The 27897-nt window shown below is 35.7% G+C and overlaps 1 protein-coding gene across 6 annotated transcripts in view; it reads right to left on the reverse strand.

Annotated features, from left to right (window-relative positions):
• The window catches only part of LOC114873909 (SAM and SH3 domain-containing protein 1-like), a 171521-nt gene that overhangs the window by 77360 nt on the left and 66264 nt on the right, over nucleotides 1–27897 (reverse strand). The window contains exon 1 of one of the 6 annotated variants that reach the window (XM_046287761.1): nucleotides 17052–17256. The exons of the other annotated variants lie outside the window; for them this stretch is intronic. The gene's annotated coding sequence lies outside the window, so the exon portion shown is untranslated. Of the gene's footprint in view, nucleotides 1–17051; nucleotides 17257–27897 lie in introns of those variants that run through there. 6 annotated transcript variants of the gene reach the window in all.

Consider the following 27897-nt stretch of genomic DNA (forward strand, 5'->3'; position numbering starts at 1 on the left):
TCCTCGTTTTAAACGTTCCGTATCACGAGAGTTATACGAAACAAAACCAAATATCCTTTTTGTAAAAGTAATGTAGTCAACGATGAAAAAGAATTGGATTCTTTAACTTCTACCATGTACAGAGGGTGGATTGAAATTTTTATCGGGAAATTAGTCGGGCTCTATTTGGAGAGAATGGGCCCGAAATTTAATTATTATAATTAGGCTCCTAATGATCCTGATTCGACCCCATTCGACCCTGACGATATATAGATAGATAGCCCAGATATTGAAAAATTTTTCGTACCATCGCAATGGTTGATGGTTCCAACGAATCGAAACGCAGGGATTCAAAAAGCATCGCTTCTATTAGACGAATTTCTCAATTTGTCTCGCGTGACAAATCCCCTTTTTCTCTATTGGCGATGAGCCACTAATTCCTCGGGGAAAAATTCGCGGAAGGAGGAACGGTACGCTAATTCGTGTTATCGGCAATCCGGTAGCATCTGGGCGTAGTCGGCTCAACGGCGGACACGACATTTCAATCCGCAAGCAGCGAAAGCGGTTTACCGCGCTTTTTTTTTTTTTTTTTTTTTTTTTTTTTTTCGTCGAGGCGTATACACAAGTTCCGCGCGGATACGCTCGTAAAACGGTTATTCCCGAGCGAGCAGGTGGCGATGGTGGCGACAGGGGTTAGGAAGAGAGCTTTCGTAACGGATACAAGAGGATCGAGTTATGGAACAAACGATGTTAAGTTTTGTGTTCCGACAAAATGGTCGAGGAACATTTTCAAGATTCCTGCCCGGTTAACGATTTATCGATCCCTACCGACTCACTGACCGATAATTTTGGCGGTATTAATAATTAAATTCATTAATTTATAGCGTCCATTAATTGAGGTTAGCGGCGCAATGGTGGCCCATCCCAAAATTTTGGGTAAATTGATATGGTAGCCTAGATCATTATTATTATCAATATTATATTAGCTGTAATCTGAAATTCAATTTTTTAGAATGAAACCACTGTTTTGATATTAATAAAAAATTAGTACAGCATTTTTTGTAAAGTTTAAAGTCAAAAATCCTGTCAGACTTCTGTTTCGAGATCACCCAGCTGATATACAACATCATTAGACAAAAAGTTTCGAAACGACTTACAAATTCCTCTAGCGAACTTCCTGTAATTTGAAGCAACTTGTTAAGCACGGATTATTAGAACTGTATTGTATCACGGTCAGTATTCTCCGACTCCTCTTCACCTATCCCCTTGTCGCGTCTATCCTTTCAGTGATCGACCACCCCCCTGTTATAACCCCGTCCGAAAATAACAACTGGCAATAAGCCGTTGCTATATCCGGCCTAGCTTTTCCACATATTAAACCTGGCTTTGCCGAAATATTTGCCAGGTTATTGTGAAAAAAATAGCCGTTCGAAGAGATAGAAGAGGGTAGCTGATTCTACGGTAGAGGGTTGCATAGGAAAAGATGAGAGGGTGGAAAGGTATGAAAGAAGGAGAAGAAAACATATCGGTAGTAGCAACGTTTGGTATTAGATTGTTCAATAAGTTCGAGCCTCCCCCTTGTTCCATGAATATTTGAAGGCAGACAAAAATTGAATATTGAGTACGTGTTTATACTACTTTGAAACCAGTAACTTTCTTTATTCAGATACGCTGAAAAATTTGCACGGGGCACTCGGAGATTTCATAAATCCAGGCCCCAAAATCCTTAATCCAGTCCTAATTAAAAAAAAGTTACAACGTATTAAATGAAAAGTCATTAAAAGAATATTAATTAGAAAATAATAATTTCCCTATTCCAAGCAGTCGTCCACTTTTGTTGATCATTAATTGCAAGCCCTAATTCTAGGTAATCCTTATATTTATATTAAGCAAGAAACAATGTGTACTTCTTTAATAGTAAAAGAAAAACGGCCTGGAACTTATTGAACAACCTAATAGGTATACGCAATGCGATATTGAGGCGAGCAGAGCGTCATTAAGCCATGGCGTTATCGGAAGGGTGGCCAAGGTGGTCTGGGGGTAGGCAATGGAATTGGAGGAGAGTGGAAAACCGAAGAGAGAAGGGGGTCGAGACGGGGGTAAATTGTCGAGAGTGGCAGTCAGGGAAGGAAAGCTACGGCACAGGGGATGAGGAGTGTCTGCTACGCGGTCGGAATAAAACAATGCCCTTCCTCGAGAGATGCTGCCGACGCCGACGCCGACGTCGTCTCTGGCTGGTGCCGAAGCTGCTTCTCGGTAAAGAGAGAGAAAAAAAAGGTGGAGTGGCTGCTCGAGACAGTCTATCTATATGTATACAGATATGTATATATATATATATATAGAATATGTACAACTGTGTATGTATGTGTATGTACATTGGTACCTAGACGATGAAAAGATTTTTTTTGGACAAGAACCAGCCGAGGATCTTTGGGATAATGCTAAGACGACAATTAGTCTGGTGCTAAAGAAGACGCCGGGATAGAATGGACCCTTTCATCTTCAAATGGTAAGGTTCCTTAAATTGAAACTTTGGGCTGAAAGTTGAAGAGGATATTTTCAATGATATCTTCAGATTTTGAAATTCCAAATATTTTCCATAAATATCAGTGGTCCAATATTCTTAATAATTAGTAGACAAAGGCTACTTCCACTGTTTATCTGTGATTTTGGAGAGAGTGTGAGACTTCCAGTGTCATAATAGCAGTAGAAATGTTAAATGATTAGCTAATCAGAGTTTGGAAGCTTGCAAAACGTTTACCCTCACGGCGGCAATATAACGAGAGTCTACTTTAGAGCCCCTGCAAACTACAGACTTTCTATTGGCCGATAGTTTGGTCGGGTTGGCCTGTTAACGCGCACAATGGGCCAACTACATACTCGGGTTGGTGAAAGAAGAAAAAGGGTGGAAAGAGATGGATAGTTTAGTTTGAATGCAATCGTGTAATATGCACACTTGCATACGTCTTCATAATGATTAAGAAACCGACCAAACTATAGAAAGTCTACAGTCTGCGGGGGCTCTAACAGTCTATTGGAAGGACACAAATAATATCTAAAGTTGGATATGGGAAATTGCCTTACTCATACCAATACTTGACCCATGAAAGGAAATAATATCATTTCTGCCGGCAATATTGGTGTTTCCCTCTATAAGACAAAGGCGTGAACATCTCTGCCAAGAAGAAGGAATAAGCCAAACTCAGAGCCAAACTCAATAAATCCTGACAATACAGAACATTTCCGTAAGAACTTGGAGGATATCCCTTAAGCAGTCTTGGCTAAGGAAAAAATAGTAGAAGGTATTAATCCATTTGTGACAGTATCTACGTTATGGTGACTGTTTCACTTCCAAATATAGGTATCATTCAACTGTAATTATCGTCTACAGTGATGCCATATCAGTTCCTTGCACAAGCTCAAAAAATGAGTAATATTGGAATGTCTTGGACATATCTGGAAGCTCTTTTATTTACTTTCAATTAAAAATTGATAAGTGGAAAGATTTTTATTAATTTTTTTATTAATTTCTTTGGAATGAATAATTTGCAAAAAGTATCTCATCTGAAATTATTAAAACTAATAATAATTTTTTTCATATTCCTGGAGATGTTTGAAAGCGAATACAGAAGGTTTCAGCTTTTTCCAAGATATTGCACTATTTAATGCTCCTGCAACTGGACTATACACAGTACAGGCAATCTTCCACGGTTTTTAATGGGATTCATGAAAATTGGTTTGGTAGTAACAGTTAGCAGGAAGATATGGTGGAATCGAGGTGCTGGTTATTTTAGAGAATACCATTCAAGATTCTGGGATTGGAAAAAGAACTTTTAAGCTAACTTAACCGAGATTTGTAAGATTAGTTTGTGAATCGCTGGTCTATTACTCCAGTTGTACTATCAGTTCATATGATTCACTTTTTTCTTTCATTTCTGTGTAAATGTACCAAATTTTCCTATTGATTATGGAAAATAACGTTAATCGCTTTCACCCCTCTAAAAAGTGCACTGTTCCTAGGTGGATAAAAAAAGGAAATGCTTGGAGTTTAAAGGCGTTCAAGTTGATCATGGCAAAAAACAATAAGGAAAAAAGAATCGAAAGTCAACGTGGCTGCTTTTGTGTACCCAAGCAGAGAGCTTGAAGCAGTCTGCTGAGCGACGAGATCGCATAGACAGTCTGACGGGGATCGATTGCCTAGCCTAGGCTTAGTCATTATCTTTGGAAAAGGGACTCAGCTTGACTACGAAGAAGAATATCCGTGAAATTGCTTCGATTACGCATCCGTAATCCGAACAACTACTGTAGAACAATTTTTCACACGTATCTTTTTTCTTTCACTTCCACACTGAAAAGGACACTCGAAACGCTCCAATTTTTATCTAGGAGAATATCTAACTACACCACGTGCTACAGTAGAGTTTTTTCTATTTTTAAAATATCTGATGGTATTTTTTTGAGAAAGAAAAGATACCCGAGGGAGTTGAGAACAATTTCACTTCCAGGAATACAGGAATCAGGGTTCTATAGGGAAAATTGCACATGTTAAAATTAAAAATAAAATTTTTTAATTAGTACCTATTTGTAAAAATGGCTATCACTTTTGTATGTACTTGTACTATCCTTGAGAGTTAGTATATCAATTACCTGTTATTTCCTGAATAAAATATCTACCTGCTTTATATGTTATCAAGATATACGAGGAATCTCAAGATACGATAATCCTTCTCACGATTCGGAAATTGATCGAGCAAATATCCGTAAAATTGGCGCGATTACGAGCTTAGGTTCCAATCTAACCGACGCAACGTACTCCCTACAGAAGATCAGCTTCTTTCTACTCTATATACTTATTCTGCAGGTTTCTAAGAGATATTTCAATCGTTCAGTGTATCCCAAATATATCCTTTATCTATGCTGACCGAGGAAAATTAAAAAGGCACTTTTGGCATTGACAAGAATTGGGGTCAATTCAAATAATAAAAATTTGCAAATATTTTAATTAAAATTTAAAATAATATCTAAGGAGTTATTTGGAAAAATTTTCACTAAAATTCTGCATCTAATTCCAGGGCATAGTTTCAAGTTAGTTCTGGGCTACTAGTGGCATGCAAATTCAACGGAGGGCATCCAGTTAAGCAGGCTTACACTGGGTGGTCGCAGAAGTGAATTCTAAAATCGTGAGTTTGTAAAATTGATTTCACTATCGTGTTATGCAACATTGGTATGTCGGTGGCGAGAAACAGAGCCACAGCCTCGTGGCTTAATTTAATATCGTAGTTCACCAATTTGCAGGGGATGCATTACGTCGAATTTCGTTCGTTAAGGTAAATATAATTACTGAGATTCCGCGGTTTCGTAATTGGACGGGACTATATACGTACGCGTGCACAGGGAACTTTTGTAATTACGTATCAAATGTTATGCGTTTATCGATATTTACATTTATGAGTAACGCGTAATGTGATTCGACGGGTGAAATGAATTTAATTTGTGGAGCCCAGTTCATTAGTCGAGGGATACTTCAAAATTACCTTCCTTTGAAAATAGTGTATATTTATATTTAATAGATTAAGGATTAATTCTTTGAAAAAGTTATTCATGAGATATTTCAAATTGAAAATTTTATAAAAATTTTACAAAAACTTAAATTAAGATTAATTGTAAGAATATAAAATAATCTTGTCGTTTTAATTGAATACTTTTATAAGCGTTTGTACCAACAATTTCATGTAATTTAGGAAACTGAGAGTAAATAGAAAATCGACGGTAACAGCTGGCTTCGTGGTCTCATAGGGGCAACAATTCTATTTCGTAGACTAATAAGAAAGAGTGTGAAAACTTTACGATACCATCACCTTACGGAAGATTATTTTATTTATTTAGAACGTGAGATGAACAATATTATTTTCCTCGGATGAAAGTAGATATACAAGGTGGACCCTAATATTATTACCACCCTAATTATTCAATTGAAATGAAATGAAATTATTCTTATGAAAAATAAATTTTGTTATTACCCACACGTGATGATATTAATTTCTAACATATCTATCCCTGATTAGTTAAAAATAAAATAGAATTAGGAAACCAATGCATTCAGGACCCTTTTTGCCATATTCCATCAGCATAGGTTTCCTTTTAATAAAAAAATAAATATTTAATAAAGGAAAAAACTAGCATGCCTGAAAATCTGTGTGAAAGTCAAATCTCTCACGTGGCAATATAACGAGAATCCACATCGCTTGAAAATCCAGAACCTTTTCGCCAAAGCGAATTAATTTACCCCCTTTGAGATTAATTCAAGCAAATACTGTATAATGAAAGAGGCCGAGAAACGAGACAACTCAATCTTAGAGACCTTTCAATCGTTGCCTTCTAATTCTGCAACGAGAAATTGATCAAAGAGAGAAATATGGCGTGCACGAAAAAATGGGGGGAACGCGGAAATTGGTTCGGCGAAGGAGGGAACAATATACATCGACGATTGAATTGAAGGAAAGGGATGGAAGAAAAAAGAGAAAAATTCACGGAACGGGTTAAACTAGAATTTCGGGTCAAACGAGAAGCGTGCAAACAGGAGCTGATTTATAAGTTAGGTAAGCGTCGAGTGGGGACAGAGAGAAACGGAAAAGGAAATAGAGGCGTGAAAATGCTGGCCGGAAAGAGAAAGGACTAATTAATTGCCATAGTAATGCTGAAAAATGTACAGGTGCACTTAGCTTTTCTCTTTTCCTCGCGTATTCTCTTGTTCTCTCGCCCTCTCGACCTCTCTTTATGTACGAATGTCCTACTATAGCAGTCGCTTTCGATGTCTGCATCAGGGAACACGTGTGCTCGATAACAAATACGGAAATACTCGTCGAATACTCGACCGATCGATCAGGCTGAAAATGCTTCGTATTTGTCGATCGTACAGTCTGCCTAGGAAATTCTACAAATATTAGACTGCATTATATCAAATTGCCAGTCTCGAAACGTATAAAATTTAGAATTATTTGCTGGCATAAAAGTACAAGATAGTACTTATAGCGTGTCAACTCGAAGATCAACCCTTGAACAGCCATTCTTAAAATTGGAAGAATAATAATAAGGTATGAAAAGAATTTTTTCATCCCCTACAAAACTATTATGAAGAAACAATGGAACGGATTGATTATTAAGGCTTCATTCATTGTCCTATTTTTTTATCATTAAAATTTCGAGTATTAAAAAGGAATTAAATTAAATTCCCTTCTATCAATGCGGAAATTATTTATAATTTGCCCTCCGCATTGGCGATGCTGTTTCTCTTTTAACGATTGAAATTGAAATGGATTAAAATTTTATATTTCATTCTTTATAATGCGATTTATATATGAATTTGATTTATTTTCTGATGGGAAAGATTTTGTTTGGGTATTGTGTAATTACCAGTTCAGAGCATTATTTTGTTTAAGCAGTATACAATAAATTGGGAGAAGGAAATAATATTTAATCAAAGCAGATTTTCGATAATACTGTCCAAACGTGCTTTCGATTCAAATAAAATGAATTTTAGTAACTATTTATATAAATGTTATAAAGAAGAATTTATTGGCAATGGTAATAAAAAATAATCACATCCAAATAAAGATTTTAAATACTTTTGATATCTAAATGAGACATAAAAGAAAGACGGAATTTTAATTCAACACGATATTCTAATCAATAATTAGAATTTTCTATTTCGTTAGAATCATTATGCCAATGAGTAATAAAGACGAGAGAAATGATTCATGAAATGCTGTTTGTGACAGTATGCAAAATTTCAGAATGTTTTTTTTTTTAATTTAACACACAATTCGCACCTGTCGACTGGATATGCTATACTCGGTTCAAAATGTTTGTGCATTTAAAAACACAAATATTGTAAAAGCATTATCGTGTTGCAAAATCTTAACCAAGATATTTGTCATTCTTTTCTATGTTAAAATCTTGCTAGATTTATTATTTCCCCCAAAATATAAAATTCTAAATAATTAAAATTATTCTAATTTTTTTTTAAAGATATTGGTATTTTTCATTTAATTTAATGACACTTTGATTGACAGCAACCTATTTGGTTAATGCAATTAAAAAAATTAAATGAAAGAAAAGATAGCAAAGGGGCATTTTATTTTATGCACTTCTAGTACTTTAGCAATCGTCCTGTCCCCGTTCTATTTCGAAATACCGTATATTTTCCAATATGCCAAAGTAGGATTTGCATATGGCAGATAGCAGTGACAGTATCGAGGAATAGTCTGAAAACGATTACACGTAGGTAAGCGGGAAGTGGAAACAAACGAGGATTCTGTCAGCGACGTTTACAGCCGCAGGGAAAAAGTCCGGAAGACGACGGGTCTCTGGCAGCTCTCGACCTCTCGACCTCTCGAGAGATCTTCCAACATTGCCAGAACCACCACTGTTGTTCGTCGTCGCCGGGTGAAAGTATTTCCATACTTTCCGAAACGTATATTCAACCTGAAGGAGATATCAGCAAACTTTTTGATTTCGTCCCGGCGCCACGTTCTAGGATTAACTCTCGTAAAAGTGCAATTTGTATTCCCAATAGAAAATCTCTCTCCATCGTTACGACTTTTTCTTGCGGTATCCTCACGAGAATATACGGTCAAACAGTTTCCGAATTGGACTTCGCTTTCCTTTACTATTTATTTATGGCTTGAATTTTTACCGGAGATACCCCTACCCTGGGAGCCCGAGCCCGCAATTTCGGCTACCTAACCACCCCTCGAAAGCATTTAAAATTGTCAACACTAAGACAATTTTCCTAATTAGAAAAAAAATTATTTTTTAAATTTAGTAGGTAATATCTAATGGCTAGGTATTTCAAAATATTTTCAATTTTCTCTGTTTCGATTGATATTTATAAATAGTACGTGTACCAATTAATTCTATGTCTTGCCTTTCTTTTTAATTGAAGATTTATTTTTAAGAAGTCATGATAACTCCTAAATAATATTCTCACGCCATGAAGATATTCATATTTAAAATAGTAATTAAGAAATGAAATGAAATTTTGTTTTTTGATCTTATTAAATTCATCCTAAAAGAATCCACAAAATAAAATAAAAGAAGTTACATATTGCACGTACAATTTACAGTTCTGTAGACGGTGTATCTCCCGAGATAATCGCTAGTCAAAAGAATTCGCGGAATATTAATGTTGAAGTCTTCCTTACAATCATGCCAGGTATTTTCTGTTGAATAGGAATAATAAATCTTTGCCATATTCATTGCTCAAAGGACTGCATCATCTATACAAATTCTATTCAGTAAAGAAATATCAGTCTACGATGAATGCATTCCTTTTTACCGATGAAATTCTTTCATCAAATGTAAAGTTTCCATATAGCCGCAAAGTTCACGTGTAAATCAATATTCTTTTAATTTCAAACAATATTTTCCATTTATTTTATTTCACAAAATTCTGGAACAACTCTCTTGAAATTTCGTTCAATTTATTTAATCGTAGTTTTAATGATTGGACTTGCATTTTCTAGTGTTTGATTTGAAAATTCAATTACTTTTTATTCCATTCGAATTTAAGTGTTGTTAAAAAATTTTGAACTGATCTCGTTAGATATAAGTTTATTAAAAATGAAAAATTTCAATTTGGAGTAATGTTTTAAAATTTATAGTAAGATGGCTTTTAAGAGAAGTTAAAATTGTAACTTGTGACGTTTTGACCTCGTTTCCGTTCATAATGAATTGTTAAGTTCTGAGGCGGAGATTAATTTAATATTAAGAGACCTTGATTGAATATTAATAATAATGAAGATATGACACCCTGAGGATTTAATGCAGGTATTCATTAAATTCTTTTGTTAGGATAAAAGGGGAAATTATTTTACAATAGGACTCTCTTTTTATGCCAATTAATTTCCAAATTTCAAGCAAGAGACAGAAAGGAATAAAAGCTTGCCAGAAGTAGTGTAAATACTACTAATTGATTAACTATGAATATCTTCATCAGTGAAAAAGTTAACGAGAATTAATAATCTAATTTATTCAATTTCAAACGAATTCCCACGATGGAAAAAGTGCAGCTAAAGAAGCGTAGTCTAGTTTGCCGTGAAAAGAACCGGATTAATTAAACGTGGAAGTTTGTAGCCTCGGTTCTTTGTTGGTTTACCTAGCATGACTCTCATCTCATTCGTTGAGATCTCCTGCTGCGGTGTTCACACGAGCGAACGTATCTTTTTTTTTCTACTTTTTTTACAAACAATTCAATGGTAGAAAAAGCAGTTTCGATTCTCACGTTTGATTAGAAGATTTCTCCTAACCCTCGGTAAGATATTTTTCCTTAATTAACATGTTCAATGCTATTGAGGTCACCGGTGGCCAGCTCTACACATTCAATGTAATCGGATAATTGAAAGGAATAAAAGATGAAAAAAAGTTTCCGATAACATTAATAGTATCAGGAAGATTAAATTGAAAAGTACAATGATGGTATCCTGAATAATTAATTGCATAATTAATGAACAGATTTTTACCGATATGCGCAAAGTATTCTTTTTCATCTTTAACTCATTTCCAGGTAAATTTACTGGGCAGGAGAAGCGAGTTCGACAATTTTTACAAATCCTAAAATGTGTAACCAACAAAAGATGTACGATCGAAAACGGCCCCGAGTGGAACCATGATACATTGCTTACCCTATGCCGTCGCAGATAATCGCGGCTCATTAGGCTGGGTATTAGCTCATTAAGCAATAAACCTACCTAGCCGGCTAATTGGCGACAGCCCCATTCTCTTCCGGTTCGGTCGCTAGCGATCAGAGAGGAGCTCAACCGTCGTCGATCTCACCAATCCCCAAACTGTATCGTTCGTTGCAAACGGGTTCCTCATTAACTTCTCCTCTCTTTCTCTCTTTCTTTTTCCTCGTTTTCCTTCCCTTCCTCGTGATTCCTCCTTTTTGGCTTATTGTTTCCTTGCTTCTCGATGGAACCGCGAAGGGGCGTGAGTGCGTTCCCAACGGAGACACTCGCAATATCTTTATTTTCGAGGAATGGGAAGAAAATCAAGGAAATGTGGAAAATCTTATTTTCTAAAATAAATTTCCATCTAAATACTTATTGTAGATGAATTTAAATTAATAAAGTGTTCAAATTCTTACATTTTGTTAATTTTGTATTCTAAATGAATAGAAAAACTCCTGGCTCCCGTTTGTTTAATTAATTTCTTTTAAAAGCATCAAAAAGCACCCCGAAAATTTCAAATGATACCACTGTACAGTTTCCAAAACATCCCAAAACTTTCATATGAAATTGTACTCGTCGATAGGGCTTTCCCTCTTCAGGGAGAAAATAGAAAGTCAAATCTGTATCTTGATGAAATTGTTTCCCCGATATCTCGCGAAGGGAAAGACAAATGTCTGCTTCCCTTTACCCTTTCGAGTATATACGCCACAGGCACGAATATTCCTACGTATATATCCTAAAAGGAACTTGTTTCTTTGACCTGACTGTGCACGCATCGATAAACAGCATGGAAGGAATACAGAAGAAAAGGCGAAGGTTGAATAAATCGAGTCGTCCAGGCTTCAATGCAAATATTTGAACGATGAATTCAATTTGCAAAATCGATGATCCTGAGAAAAAGGGTGAGGGTGGACAAGAGTGTCCCAGGTGGCGAATAACGAGGCTGCGAGCAAGGATAATGAAGTGCCATTTAAATTGAAAAGAAAGTTGCAATGTTTTGATGAAAAATAAGTTTCGATAACTGTTCGATAGGTTTCGGAGTGTCGTCTGAGGAAAACAAAAGGATATTTCGTCGTATGTTGAACAATAAGAAACGAGCAGTTACGGTGTAACACACAGTTTGGTTAGCAATTACCGCAATTCCAGCAGTTTTGGGACGTGATAATGGATCGACTCTGTAGGAAACTTTACCGAAATCTCGACCTAAGTCGTGGCCATTGTTCTAAGTAGTTCTGGGCTAGCAGTGCCATGTAATTCGAACGTTTCGTGCACGGAACAACTAATGATCGAATTACAGTAGCGTTTCCAGACAAGCCTAATGGGCACAGTTTTAGGAAACAGTCTTTTATACTAATCCCTATCGAAAACGGTTTACCTGATTTCATATTAATTGCATGCATCAAACATTATCTAAAACTGAGAATTCTGTTTCGAGTATTGCTCGTAAATAATAAATCTACATTTAGGAAGTTTCTAACTAATGAACTATTTTACTCATTTATATTTCATAACGGTTAAAAATTATTTATGACGTTCAGAATTATAAAACGGCTTTGAATATTTAATTAAGATTTTAAATTAAGGAAATAATCGAAAATGTACCGGAACGTGATTTCTTGTCTTTGTTTTGCAACGTTGAGAATTATTGAGATACTAATAACACATTAATCGGAAATGAAATTCATTTCTTCAGTTTACTTCGCGTTCCCAAAGCAATTGCCGAGCAGTAAGTCAACAAAGTACAAGAAAGGAGAACAAGGACGAAAGTGGAACAATAAGCTACATTGGCACAATGAAAATTGAAAAGAAAAATTGTCGGATTCTTTTCCACGGGACAAGTATCGACACTTCTCTCATTTGGTCGAAACTTTTACGCTTTTTTCCCTGCCCTCTACTTCTTCACAACTTGGTCAACGTTTTATCTGTTTTCTCTCGTAATTAAGGACGTCCGCAAGGCAATCTCCAGTTCTAAAGTGATTTTTTTTCTTCTCGCTTATACTTTTCATCTCTCTAATTCAGAATCAACGGAAGTGAGTTTTCGTTCCTCACCTCTGTTCAAACTTTTTTGCATCGATATTCAGGGAACAAATTCTTATATCGATCTTACAGATAAATAGTTTGAAAATCAATTGATTATTATGAATCACATTAAATCTGAATCTTTACAAAATTTACTATTAAAATTATCCTAATTTTATAATCTAAATAATTGCTAATCTTTTTGAATTAATTTTAAAAAATCGAAACATTGGAAATTAAAAAAAAAGAAAAATTAAATTCAACTTAAATTGAATATTTTCTTAAACACAATTGATCTCGAAAATAGCGAAAATGTCATCCCCAGTAAAACCCAATTTACCCTCCCATCGTGTACCTTCTCTGTTCGAAATCTTTCTTCTCCATCCAGCAGAGAAATGAAATATTTTGACATGTTTTTCAATTATAGCCAGATACTCTGGTAGCATGCAATGGGGAGAACAGTTTTAGCTTCAACTTTCGACGTACGTTTTTTCTATCAGAAGCAGGATGAGACTGACTGGATACACCTGACTGCAAACTGGCTTACTCAGGTGATCGACCGTTGGTGGCCGTACCTGTACACGGTTCCTCGATTAAATTGACTTTGGCCAACCACTGGCTGGATCGAGGAAATATGGCTTAATACCAACGCAACGTTCAGAAATGTTGCTATATATTCCCCGTATAGATACATCGACACCGTATCCTCAATTTGTAGTTCTGTCTGTTCCAGACGTATCCATAATTCATCCACACCTACATCTTCTCCTTCGACTTTCCAAAATTAGAAAAAAATTGATCATATCTGAAAATCCCACCCCCTCTTTCCTTTTCATCCTACCGTTAATTAATTTAATCATTTCCAAATGTAAGTAGACAAAATATATTTTATAAAAAGATTTGTACCGCATTGTGCAGTGATTTTCCGAATTTGCTTGAACATCGAGAACAGAGAATTTCTTTCATCAAAACGTCATAAATCCTTTCGGTACAAAAGTCTAGATACCCGCACGGGAAACCGTGCTGGACGAATAACTTCTCTAAATTCCCAACGTGGAAGTCAGAGCATCATAGTGGCGGAGTAAAATAGGTTACAATTGTAAAGGACACAGGTCCTCCACAGTTGGACAGTGAATTCCGTTCAATATCTAGAAACCGTGTTCCGAGCACGTTTCTCGTACAAAACGCTATTTCGTACGTGGAAAGTGCCGACTATAAAACTGTCAGGATATCTCAGAATGAGAAGCAGCTCTTTTCCCGTAGGACAGGAAGTTGTCGAATCCTCGTAGCTTCCTTACAAATAACTTTCGATACGTAGAAAGGTACCGAAGACATCGCCATCTGTTTTTAGAGATGACGTTGATGGTACGCATATTGAAAATGAAAATAATATGAAATACAAAATTTGAGTAAAATTGGGGCTCTATCCATGGGGCTTTAGAAGTTTGTTTGTATCCTTCAGTTTAATTTTATAAAATTTAGGTGACTTTGTAAAAATAAATTGTAAATGGGGTCCACTATACTTGTTAATTACAGGAAATAATTGCAAGAACATAATTTTATACTGGTATTTAAGATTCAGAAAAAGTATTATTAAAAAGAAGCTGTTGAATATTAAACAGAAGCAAGTTAAATTTTAATTATTCTTTGCCTGAAAGTCAACATTCTCATTCCATTAAATAACTGAGGTAAGAACTTCGAAGTTTCACCAGAAAGCTGTAGAATTTTGTTCGTCAAAGTTTCTGCCAGCTTGTTCTCTAATTTAAACGGAAACCATCGTGTAACAGTAAAGGAGAATTAATAATTGATACAGTTTACATATAAATTTTTAGCCACTCGAGAAACAGAGTTATTGTCATAATCCTTGCGGATAATTTGCATGATACTTAGGGTATAATCAGACCCTTAAAGTTTCGAAATCAACCAGTCATTTTATATTAAAAATATTAATGAAATGTTCATGCAATTATTTCCAGTAAGCTTGAATTAACATTAGCATAATTAGGATTTTGTCCTAGGGTGGGCCAGGTCCCTTAAAAAGTTTGAAATTTAAATATTCTAAAATTTTACAGCTCTAAAATTTCAATTTCCAGAGCTGTAAAATTTTAGAATCTTATAACTGTAAAATGGTGAGAGGGTTAGTCCAAATTTCTGGGTTCTGAGGGCACCCTGGCCTCATCCTAGTTACACCAGTGAACGGAAGGACAATGAACGGTTCGCATGACGACCTGCTATTGAAGCCTGCGATATCGTATTCCTTCCTTGACACGAATTGCGCAACAAAATCACCACTCGAAATTGGAATTATCCTAGAATTACCATCGCCCCGAGTTGATCCTAGCGTATGTGTATTGATACAGGAGTAACGGAGAAGTGGAGGAATTAACTGCCGCTTAACACGCACACCTTTCTCTCCTCGTATAACTGGTTCAGGGTGTTAAAATACTTTGTCCGATTCAAAGTCGTCCAATCAACGAAAATATCCATTTCGAAAAATTTTCAGAATAGAACAAAACGAATCCGACTCTGAACTAGTTAGGGAACAGTTTCAACAGCGCTGAAACTTTTTCCTACAAATTCGAAGACCGTTTTTATGTTTATCCACCGACTGGATATTTGTAACAAGAATGAATCGGCAATTTTCATTGTACACCTTGACCCCAATCTAGAATTAAATCACGCAATCCAGCTTTCGATGCTGGTACAACTTCGTCAAGTAAATTTAAATAACGAGCAGATTTATCGCGATGAAAATTAATTTTAGGTGAAAAAAAAATGGAAAACAACTGCATCGTTTCAATTGCAGATTTTTACCCCTATGTTAACACCGATTTCAATTGTGCAATAGGGTAATTCTTGATACGATCATCACTTCTGAGAATTTCTTATGCTAATGCTTAGTATTAAAATGAAATCATGTTTTGAATCTTTCGTTATTCTTGCTTCCTGCACTTTTCTTTATTATCTGATTGAAAAACTATAATTAATTTGCTATAATTGTTTACTTTTTAAAATTAAAAATCTTTTCCTCTATAAAACCGATTCTATCAAAATTCAAATGCAAATCAAAATTTCAATAAGTTATAGAATTTTTAATATTCAAAAACACCTTCATTCATATTTTCTTTTTAAAAATTCAAAGAATTTACTCTGAATAACAATGAAAGAATGCGTTTTAATAAGAAAAGTTCGTCGTTTAATATTGTTTCAGGAATTTACACCTTCGCTCTTTTTGTTTATCATCGACCTTTTACCCTAAACGCGGCGTGTATACATTACGAACCTCTAGAATTAATTTCTAAAAGAAATTGCATAATGTCCTACGTAGAGAACAGCAGTAGCTTACGGTCTAGGGAACGCAACATAATGAATGTCGAATAAAACCGTAGCAACCGTATTGCATCGCGTTAAAGTGTAACAACTTCACCGAGGGGAGAATTCTGGCGCTTCTATTGTAAAAGAACGCAGATTCTTCTTAACATTTCCTGTGAAACATTTCACTTAATGCTACGAGCACACTAAAACGCATTTATTACGAGTTTCGTGTGAAAAAGTAGTCTTTTCACATTTTACAATGCAATTGTCTGTTTCACAGGAATACGTGTATAACGAGTGTTTGTTATATTTAAAATAAAATGTTTTCGTTTAATTTAAAAGTTGCCTTTTCTCGCAATTTGGTTTATTTATATAATAGGTACTCACCGTTAGGGATGTTCCAATAAATTGAAAATAAGGGCTGCATTGGAATTTGAGAAACACTTACCTGAAACAAGAAGAAGAGAAACTTAAAGTTAGTAAAACTTTAATGAAGAATAAAAGAGTGTAAAATATTATATTATGTTATATATTGATGAATATACAGAAACTTGTTTATAACATAAACTGCTGAAATATTCGTTTATTCGTATTCTGCTTATCTATGATAATTTGTGTAGACAATATGTTTAAAAAAGAAATGGTGGAATAACACATACATTATTCATGCTTCCACAATTTTACTGCAATATTTTTAAGGGGAAAAACAGCTTTCATTAAAGTAGGTAACCGTGTTTGGCTTACAAAACACAGATACTTTTATAGCAATTTATAAATGCAGTATGCAAAATTATTGATGATGAATCATGTTCTCATAAATGGAAATAGAGAATATACTGTATAATTATAAATTTTAGAAGCACTAATAATGATATTTAATTATTTCTAACAAAATTGAAAACTGTCAACTAGCTTTATAGCTACTTATAGCTACGCAAATATGGTAGGAGAAAGTGTATAAAATATGTATAAAACAATATTTAATAATAAAATAAAGACGATATTACGTACTGTCTCGAAACGTCTAAACTCTGCAACAGCTGTCTCGACACTGAACTTATTGCTAATGACTCATTTCGCTCCGAATTCTTCGCCATGCTGGTTGTCAAAATGTAAACACACACAACTAAGCCATAGTATTTGGCAAATAATATAAAACACAGAGTTTAATATAAAATAAGGAAAAACAAAAAGAGCTTTATTTGCACGTGTACAATCAACGGCAGCCATTTGCAAACAACTGTAACCATCGTGCCTCACTACAAAACAAAATGGAGGGGGAAGTTTGACGCGCCGCATCTCGGCGCATAACGAACTACTAAATTCTAAAGCGCGAAATTCAAATCGTCATCTAGGCGATATTTTTCATTTCACGAATATAAAAACAAACGTATACTCTCCATCGTTCATTCGCTCTACAATATCTTTAAGAAATTTTAAATTAAATGTTTTCAAAAATAATACCACGTATAAAACAATTTCATTCTATGTTTTTCACTTATTTTTGTATCTGTTATCGATTAAAGTAGCTAACTAGCGTTCCATTTAATGGTCAAATTAAAATCGTTTAATTAAAGGCGACATTATTTTCTTCTGGCTAAAATGAAATTAAACTGTATCTATTAGATCGATTCCAATCAAACTACGAACGCGTGTAGTGCGTAATGGCGCGTAAATATCTAACGCAGATATCGTTTGCCGGTATTGGGAAATTTACTTAACGGTTTGCACGGTCCACTTTTTTTTCTCCTTTTTTTCGGACTCATTGTCGCGAACAATTGAGATTACCGGGCTGGACAATTAGCAGTTAACGGGAGTATACCGTTGGCTATTAATGTTACCGGTTAATCGATAGCGTATCGGCGATTCATGGCTCAACGAGAAATGGGGTGGTTCTCACAGGATTCGACTCGTATTTTCACTGTGAACGACCGATAACGCGTTCGACAGTGAAATTTTTAATTGCAAGTTCACACGTTGCCAAATAATTTCGCTGCTTTCATCGGTGAACGACTGTTAACCAAAGCTTTTACGTTTATAGTCGATTTCTGATCCCTGTAAATGATTGGGATCGTTAATATACACGTGTAACCTTTGCATCACCAAGCTTTTTTTCCTATTAAAATAAAGTAAGAAAGAGGGAATTTATATTTAGAACCAATAATATTCCTAGATCATCTTAGGGCTCCAAGGGAATATTAGACTCTTCTTTGCATTACTTTTTTAATATTCTTATCGATAACACGGGGGTGGGTGATTTAAATTGTCTAAGGAGAAAATATCGAATGAAATCTTTTTCACTTTGTCTGACACTCTGTCTTTCTAAGATTAAATAATGTAATTTAATTTCTCCATCCGCTTTCAAATATTTCTCGTTAGCTTTCAAATATTCGACGAGTTTATTAATTATCCGACAGTAGAGGAAAATAAATTCGATCTGAATGGACGTCTGTTCTGTACAATCAACACCTTCCCTATAACGTTCCCATCAAATCGTCGAGTTGTTCAAGAGCGACAACTGTCGAGGACAGGTTCTTGACCCGGTGCCATTTAGATCGCATCATCGTTTTCTGCCAGAAATACCATGATTAATGCTTAATGGATCCGGCTCCATTTAAATTGTCGTCGTGGCAGGCAATTTCTTCGCGAAGAAAAGGGGGACGAGTGCCTTTAACTTTTATTCTTTCAGAAATTCAGCAAGATGAGAGGACGAGGGATATCGTTATATCCGTTCTGAGGAACGAGCCTCCACTTCCGATGTGCTTGCATTGTAGCCGAAATTGATTTGGGAATTGGTTGTCGCCAACGTTTTACCCTGATACGTCCCAGAAATCGAGTTACATGCCAAAATAATGTGACACGGGCTAAAAAAATTTAATTTATAGCCAATTACAAATTAATTTTAGGAATTCTTTCATTCAAAATCATTTGGTGCGACTTGTTAATTGCTATTTCAAATTTGAATATCGAGAATTAGGTAGCTCAATAATTGGAATTACCTTTGAATGTACCTAATATTTTGCTATAAAGTAACATGAATTTCTTTATTATTGCCTCCGGTAACCATAAAACATCCTGATTCAATTTTGGAAACAAAGCCATCAATGTATATTTGCGCGAAAAGAAAGCAATATTGTTTGAGAAACGAACGCGTGTTTGCAGGAGAAAAAACATACAATAAAAGCTATGAATCGTGGGTCTGTATGCGAGGTATCGATCGACAATTTCGCGGGTGTGTTGGTAGATTCTGAAAACACGACGAGCATTGTCTGATGCAACGTGTCAACGGTGAGGACAGCCGGTGAAGAATTAATCTCCGTGACAGAAGACTTTCTGTGGCTTGGAAATATATGCGAGAGAGAAAGAACAGAGGAAACGCCGGGGAGGACAAGCGAATAAACAGAAGTAGGACAGATGGACAAATGGATTGATAAGTGATGGATGGGAAAAGCTTTGAAAAGAATCGAAGAAGTATAAAAAGGATTTAGGATTTTTAGAATAGATTCACCTACAGACATTGAAACAAATATATCTACTGAAAATATTGAAAATATAAACAATTTTTTGGAAACCTTTTAGAAGGGATCAGGGTTGAATTGAAATTTCTTGGGCCTGGGGCTATCATACCTCCAAAGGTTCCCTTGGTTGATAAATTTGGTTTGCAAATTGAAATTTATTTTAAATAAAATTAAATAAAATTTCATCGTAAAGAAGAAGCCTATAGCCCCCCATAGACCCTTCAATATTTTCTAACTGGTAGACTCACCAATTTTTCTAAGGTCAATAGAGTGCAATAAAATTTAAAATAAATTCCAATGCCAATAATGGACGTTGGTCACTTCGAACTACTAACAGAATTACAGAATAGATCAAATTGATCAAGTAAACTATAATTTAATCAGTGTAATTAAACGAAAGGCAATTGTTTGGATTGCTTTCTAGCTGAAATTCGGTCGTACAGAAAGGGTTAATGTGTTCCAGTTATACGAGAAACAGATGGTTACTATTCAAACATCCGAGGCTAGAAGTTTGGGGTGCTAACATTGGAAACAGTAATGGTGGGAGGACTATCTCGTGAACTAACGATACATTATTACTGCACGTTACTCGGAACAGGCGTTCACTGTTTCATTACACGCACGCTCATGTGAAATTATGTAAAATGTGGACTGTGGGGTAGCGACCATTCTTTCCGGCCACCATTCCACCCCATTTCTCTCTTTATTCCTCTTCCGTACCCTCTCTTTTTTCCTCCTTGCATTCGCGTATACAGGTCTCTTTCAGCACACGTGGATGACAAGAGACGAGGAGAAAGCGGAAAAGAGACGAAACGAGGTAGCCGGCTGTATAATTTCCTGCGTTCCACGTAAAATACTCCACAATTGGTATCGTAAGCCGCGTATTATACACGCATTTATAATCGATCGTAATCGACGTTAATTGACGCCGCCGGCAAATGAGATCGTGTTCTTTTCTTCGTCTGGCAACCCCCCTTCCTCTGTTCCTTATATTGCATTCTTATTGCTCATTCCGGATTATGACATTCCTTTCTGATCGTATTCCTTCATTTTTCTCGTTCGCCAGTGAATTACCTTACCTCCGAATGAATAAATGAATGGATCAATTTAAAACAGCAATATATTTCCATTGTAAATGATTAATTAATCAGAGTTTGAAAGCTTAAAAAATGTTTACCTTCACCGCGGCAATATAACGAGAGACCAGTGTAATATCAATATTAGTAAAAGAAATTGACAAGTTTTTGGAATTCTAAATTTCTTTATATTTAAAGAATATAAGAATATTAATTCTCCTTAAGCTTATTTATACTCTACACTTTCAAGTCTACGCGATGTTCATTTTTAATTGACCGTGGGACTTTTAACATCAAAGAACGGCAATGGTTAATTCACGAACGCAGAGGACAGTCTTAAAATACTTTTGGTCGTTTGCGGCGCAGCTGTAGCATAAAGTTATTCGACCATGAATATTGCTCCTTATCTGTTAATTAAGGCATTTCTGTTAATTAAAATTTTACGCTCCCAGTGCCGTATACTCTCGTCTGCACGGGTGACAGCACAAAGTTGTAGGAAGTAAGTATCTGCGAGGAAGCTACTCTTACAGCTTTAATGATCCACCGATAAGCCTTTGCCCTCAAACTGTCAAAGCTTGTTTCCACTTTTAGCTTTTCTGGACTTCTCCAGTCACCACTTCACTTACAGAATAGCAAATTGATATCCATCTTTGTTACGTACACGTAGTTCGTATACAAATTTATTTTTTATTCAATCCAGAGGTTTAAAAATTTTAAAAAGAAATCTTCAGAATAATAGTAATAATAACAGCTCCAAATATAAGAATCATTTTACGATATATAGATACCGATAAATGTGACCAAATATGGTCGTTAATTGGTGAATCATTAACAATTAGTCAGCCAGAAATGACTCACTCCAAAGAAGTTTCTCGTTTCTCAATACCTTATAAAGGAGTTTTAATAAAATTTCGCAATGCCGATTCATATTGCGAAATTGCAAAATATAAAATGACTGCAAGGTGTCACGAGAAAATGGTAAATATCGCTTTCCTGACAAAAAAATCGCAATTCTATTTAATGGAACGGTCGGCAAACTAGTAAGACTCTTTAATGCGATTGCTCTCGACCGGAATAACTTTATTGGTGGTTCCGGGCACGAGAATCTAAAACGAATGGACGAACGAGAAAGTTAATCAACGCGTCGTCGAACTCGTTGGTAGACTTAAATTGTCCATTTTTCATGAGAATTCAATTAAAATGGATCGTTCGACGGTGCGGATTTTCAGACCCATTTCAGATAAGGAAATCGACATCACCATTAATTAATCATTCATGACATGTAGCAAAAATTCTTATAATTATTAAAAAACTAATTTAGATTCTTTTTACAGAAGAACTTACGTTTCACACGAAATTTAAAAAATCGATATTCTGCATCGAACCGATCTGGTTATTAATTTTTTTTCAATACCGAAAAAGGAAACTTTTTTCAATAAACGTCATTGAGAAGATCGAACGATCTCAAATTCTTCACAGTCTGTCAGACGTTCCTGCTGTAGGAAAGAAGAAGAAAGAAAAAAAGATACGATTTGTTGCGAACTTGGAGAGAAAAAGAAAAAAATGGATCGAGATGAAAAGCTTGTAAAAACTTTCACACCGTGGGACGAAAATTGCATGACGATGAGGGACGAAGAGAAGGAAAGCGAGATAGGAAGGATGAAAGCTTCCAGTGAAGTAACTCATCCCATTTTCACGTATCTGCTCGGTTGTTCTTAGCCATCCTTCTCGCTTCGTCGAACTCGCCACGCATTCTCGAACTTGAGAATGAGCCGGCGAACTCTCGAATCCGATATTTCGTCGCATTACGTACTTGACTAAAGGTTTTTCTCATTCCCCGTGGAAAAATCCTCTCTGCGCTCGCTTTGCCATTCATTTGTACCGTTTGTGGTTGAAATAAAAAAAAAAAAGAAGAAGAGGAGAGAACATTACACAAGAGACGAACTTTATGGATTAAAGCCAGTTCGGGCTACACTAACGAGCAGCTTGATTTACTAAGTACCTGAAAACCAATGGAAATGTGTGCTTTCTCATTATTTTTCGCTCCTCAAGGAAAATGCGAAAACTCAATTGTACAATTGCACAAATTAATATGGATACTCCAACGCTCGGATGACGGACCACGGAGAGAGCCCCAGTTTTAATTTACAACTTGTATTTCAGATTATTTTAATTTTCTAAATTTCATGCTTTTATTTTAAATTACAATAAATCATGAAATATAAAGAAAATGCATAGAATGAAAATAAACACATCATTATCCCTTTCCCATTATAAAATTCATAGAAAGTGAGATACGAGCGTTTCCAAGCGGTGATTTATTAAAGAAAGGAAAACAGAAATCAGACAAATCTCCAATTTAGCCAGAAGTCTAATCACCGTACTTATCTCTCGTGATGCAAAACAGCCTAAGAGAAAAAAAGGACAATTATACAAAGTGGAACGAAGACAACGGTAACCCTTCTGGAAATGTTTTTCCAAGCGTAATACCACGTCGCTGGGTATCTCGACGAACAAGATAAGTGAGCCAATTTTCCGAAGCTTAAGTCACTGGCAATATTGCACGGTGCACACAACTTCCAAGAACGACTTACCGTCTCTTTAGATTGGTAACGTTTAATGCGCCGCATAGGGTGCTATACATTTCTCTTTTCTCCATGGACATACACCCACGTGAAACGATGACCTATTTCGGTGAAATTTTAACTATCATGGAGGTTACCGACGTTGCCAATTTAATTTAGGTAAAAGAGATTTACTGCAAGTACAATTTTAATCGCATTGAAAATTTAAAGTACGAAATTCAAAGTTTGGGGCTAAAAAATAAGGGATGCAGCTCTATTTTTATCAACTTCAAGTAAATTAGATTTAACGTTAAAAGGAGAATACTAATTGAAAAATTAGTACGACCAAACGATGCATGATACACATCGATTTTAATTAACACAACACTGTGACATTTGTCTATTTTTCTGTCGAGAAGGTAGAATCAATTTTCATATATTGTTATATAACAATAGACGAAATAAAAATGGACCAAGGTATCAATAAAGACCAGCTGAATATTGGATAATACTTTTGTCTCGTATTTCCAGCTGTTTCCTAGTCCACAGGTGCAACACCATTTTGTTCCGTCACTTGGCCTGATTGGACCTTCAAGGATTTATTTGAGCTCTGATTCCAACTCTTTTGCCAGGATATATTCCGCTCGTATGGTTACCTTTTGTAGTCTCAGCTGTGCTACGATTGAAATTCTAGGAAAATCATTCGACTTCTTCACAGTGTGACAATAAAGTTTTTCAAAGAATAGTATTAAATCCTGTTTCTTTACATTCAATCATATACAGCTAATATAACGGTTAAAATTGTATAAGTAGAAAAATATTGAAATTACTAGTTTCATTATATAATTATTTTCATCTTTAGAGAAGCTAGACTTTCAGCAGATTATATTAATTTATACCAAGTTTAATCATTTTTCTCAGATAAAATAATATAAATATTACCATAAGATCCACGTCTCCGGTTATTCTACACCATAATTTGTTCCCTTATCTTACCACTTATTTCGAGATACCCAACTGTTCGTTACGCTCATACCGGCACGCGTTCCGCTTCGTCCAAGTACGTATTATTATACGTTCGCTTCTCAAAACGGGAAGACGATGAGCGTTGAATAATGTTATGAGCTTGTTGAATCACCCGAGTCACGTTACATCGCTACTTCGATAATCACGGAAAGGGTTGTTGAATTGTACTTTCAAGAATTTATTCCCGTTGATCTATTTCGTTTCGTTCCAAGCAATGATATCTCTTCTTCTTCCATTCGTTATCTTTTCTTTGAAATTAATTCCTATGAAACGTTCGTGTTGCAGTTGAATGCAAATGATCTCTGGATCTTTCAGGTCAAATTAATTCGCAGAAAAAGTTCTTCCTTGCGTCAATTTAATGCAAGTTTTAAAAATTAACACAGTTAAAACTCTGGACCCCATTATAAGCATTCCATTTACTACTACTCTTTCTCTTTACGATTAAACGTTACTTGAAAAATTTCTAATCTTTGAACCAAGGTTAACAACTAAGGGTACCACAGAAGGTTTGATAGCTCGACTTTTGAAAAATAAATCTTCAATTAAAAAGAGAAAGCATACAGAATTAATTTGAGTCGAGGTTTTCAAGTCAATGAAATTTAATTGAGTATTCCTAAGGCGTACCATGACCCATGAACGAAAGTCTACCTATTTATAATTTTGCTCTCGAAATCAACGCTGTATCAATAGTACCATATCAAGTCACCTCTATCGTAGATTGTACCGAGGTATCCGGTGAAAAGAAGCCAGAATAAGAATGTAAATAAAAGGTAAGCGTGTTCGTCACTCAGCTAGGACCAACCCACTTAACATTCTTCCATGTCCGCTTCGCGACTAACGCGGTTAACGTTGGAATTTCTCTGGAATCGTCAAGTCGCTTCACGTAGAACTCGATTTATTTCTCTCATATAATCGAGCCACGGTTGCTGCTAGCATGTAAAATCGTGTGGCAATAGAGAGAAAGGGAAATGGAAAATGAGAGAGAGAAAGAAAGACAGAGGGAAAAGGTGGAAGGAAAACAAAGTGGAAACAGCGAAAGCACGGAACACGAAGATTGGGTCGAGAATGCGTCTCAATGCGTACGTGTTGGTTGCTCTTTATGAAAGGCAAGTAGCTAAACCGCTTTCGATTTGTAATCCGGACAGAGACGCATTCGCTCCATAGATTTACAGTGATGGCTGGAAGGGAAAGAAGAGGTGAAAAGTCAGAAATAAAAAAAGATAGGTAGATAGAGCGAAGGAAGGCAACAGAGACGAACGATCGACGTGGTATTTCTATTCAAAGAAGCAATAACGACCGAATCCGATTTGCTCGCAGTTTCCCCGCAATCGACCGACCTCTTTTAACTATCTAACCCCCTTATCGAATGAAATATCGTTCTTTACTTGTGTAAGAATATATCTGTATCTCGATAACTACCCACGTATGTACCATTTCAGATGGCATACCATGTTCCTATAATATTTAGAGAAAATATGTTAACCCTTGTAGGGCGAACCATGAAGAGAGCCTCAATTTTAATTTAATTCTACATTTCATATTATTTTCATTTTCTAAACTTGACATTTTTCCTTTAAAAATAATTTTAAAAACGTTCCTTATTTGGATTCCTTATTTTTTGATAATTATCAAAGAAGAAAATTGGAATCATTTTTTCAAATACAAAAGTATTTTAAATGCACTTGCAACAAGTATGATTGTTTTTTCTTTTTTTTTTATATTATATATGTAGATATTGAGGATGGGATGCACAGTTGCAGTCGAATGCACCAGACACACAAACACGTCGATGACACTTAGACTAGGTGCGATGCACATTTCTAGCACGTGGAGTGCACGTACTATGAAACGTGAAAGCATACTCACGTCTGAGGTTTTAATTTGGACCAGTATGAACACGATAGTGGTGCGTTGGAAAAACTTTTATGTCACTGGCATGTACTGTCAGCCCATCAACATTTAATACCTTGCAGCTATTCTGATACATTTTTCGTTCCCTTTTCTCATGGTGGAAAAATGTCAAAATAAAGTACTGAAAAGTTTGACAACGTTCGAAGTAATTAAACAGTGCCCGAAAGAAATCCTTCGATTTCATGTGTGTGTGTTTTTTTTTTACGAAATTAATTTTGAAACGAAATGTACCGAGATGAACGGAATACGTTAATTTGAAGGAAAGTGGGTGAAATATCAGCCCTGGAAAATCCTTTGTGCAACCGTTCCTGAGGAACGGGCAAGGGTTAAACACACATCAGCATATAAGCATAACGTTGGCAGATATTTGAAGATGCTGTTGCACAGCCTCGCTCCTGTTTTCCCAGTCATAAATGAAAAGTTCGCAATGAGGTCGCGTCGGAACAATTGAACTTCCTGATATTCGCGACGCTCTTTCAAAACGCGCGACTTTCAGCGGAGAAGGTGCACGTGTGCCAATTCCTGGGACAAAGGTAAGACGATGAGAAAGGAAATGCATTACGGAAAATAGGAATAATATCCAGACATTCAGGAAAAAAGAAGGTGCAAGCAACGAAGAAGCAGATCCGAGACAAATGTGGAACAGAGAAAGATAATAAACTTTTCATTTAATGATTCTATTTTCAATGAATATCTCTTCGTTCCATTTTACACAAAAAATATATTTTTGATTAGTTTATCAATTATTACGATTTGTATAATTAATGTGAAATAAAGAATTTTAAATTTATATCTTTCAAATGCTTTCAAAAATGAAACAAAAATTTTAACACAAAATAAAAGATGTAAATCTAGAAATTTACGAGAAATTTTGCGGGATAATAAAACAACGGAACACACTCTACGTACAGGCTTCTACAGCGAAAAGCTATCAGTAACCCGTATCACTGGCTGTATGTGTGAGGCAATAATTAGCGCCAGGGAAGGTGCAACTTTAAAATTAAGTGTCGTAAATTTTAATGAACTCGCTTTTGCTTGCTCGCACATGCACGTGACTCTTCGCGTTTGCGCTATCTCGACGAGCCGGCTTCTCGAGACAGGAAGCTGGCAGTCGCAGACGTGCTACACCGAATCTACTTCCTCCTCTTTCCACGTGAAAATTTTCTGACCCTTCTACAGTTTCTTTCACATCAAATTCTTTTTCATTTCTATAAATTTCTTTGATTCTTTCTGTTTTATTTTAAGCTGATCAAAAATCATATTTTATTTTATATATTTCAAATTTTCGTTATAACGTATCATATCGGTTCCAGAAATCGTCCTGTTATAAACTAAAGTATGGCACGACGTGTCTGCAAATCCTCTTCCTGCCGTTTCGTTCGCTCGATTATCAGTAGGTGTGTATATACAAGCGAGCTTTAATCACTACGTTGATTTATGAGTCGCGGTCATGCGAGAATTCGCCATCGAACGACAGCAAATGAGCGTGTCTCGCCTGAGTATATCTTGCGAATGATTCGTTTTTCAATGAAGTCTTACCACCGACTCATACTTATCTCCTGTTTTTAATTCGATAAGATCCTGTTGGGCGAAACTTACGTCTGTATAATTCAAAGGAAATATCATTTTTTATACATTCATACTGATATTCCTCAGCCTTAAGTTCAATAATAATAAAATACAACGTGGAAGACTGTACCATAGCCCTGAAGAACTGCTGTGATTCATTTATTCTTGTGCACGTGAATTTAATTAGACTGGG

Source organism: Osmia bicornis, chromosome 11 (assembly GCF_907164935.1).
Source record: "Osmia bicornis bicornis chromosome 11, iOsmBic2.1, whole genome shotgun sequence".
NCBI lineage: Eukaryota > Metazoa > Arthropoda > Insecta > Hymenoptera > Megachilidae > Osmia > Osmia bicornis.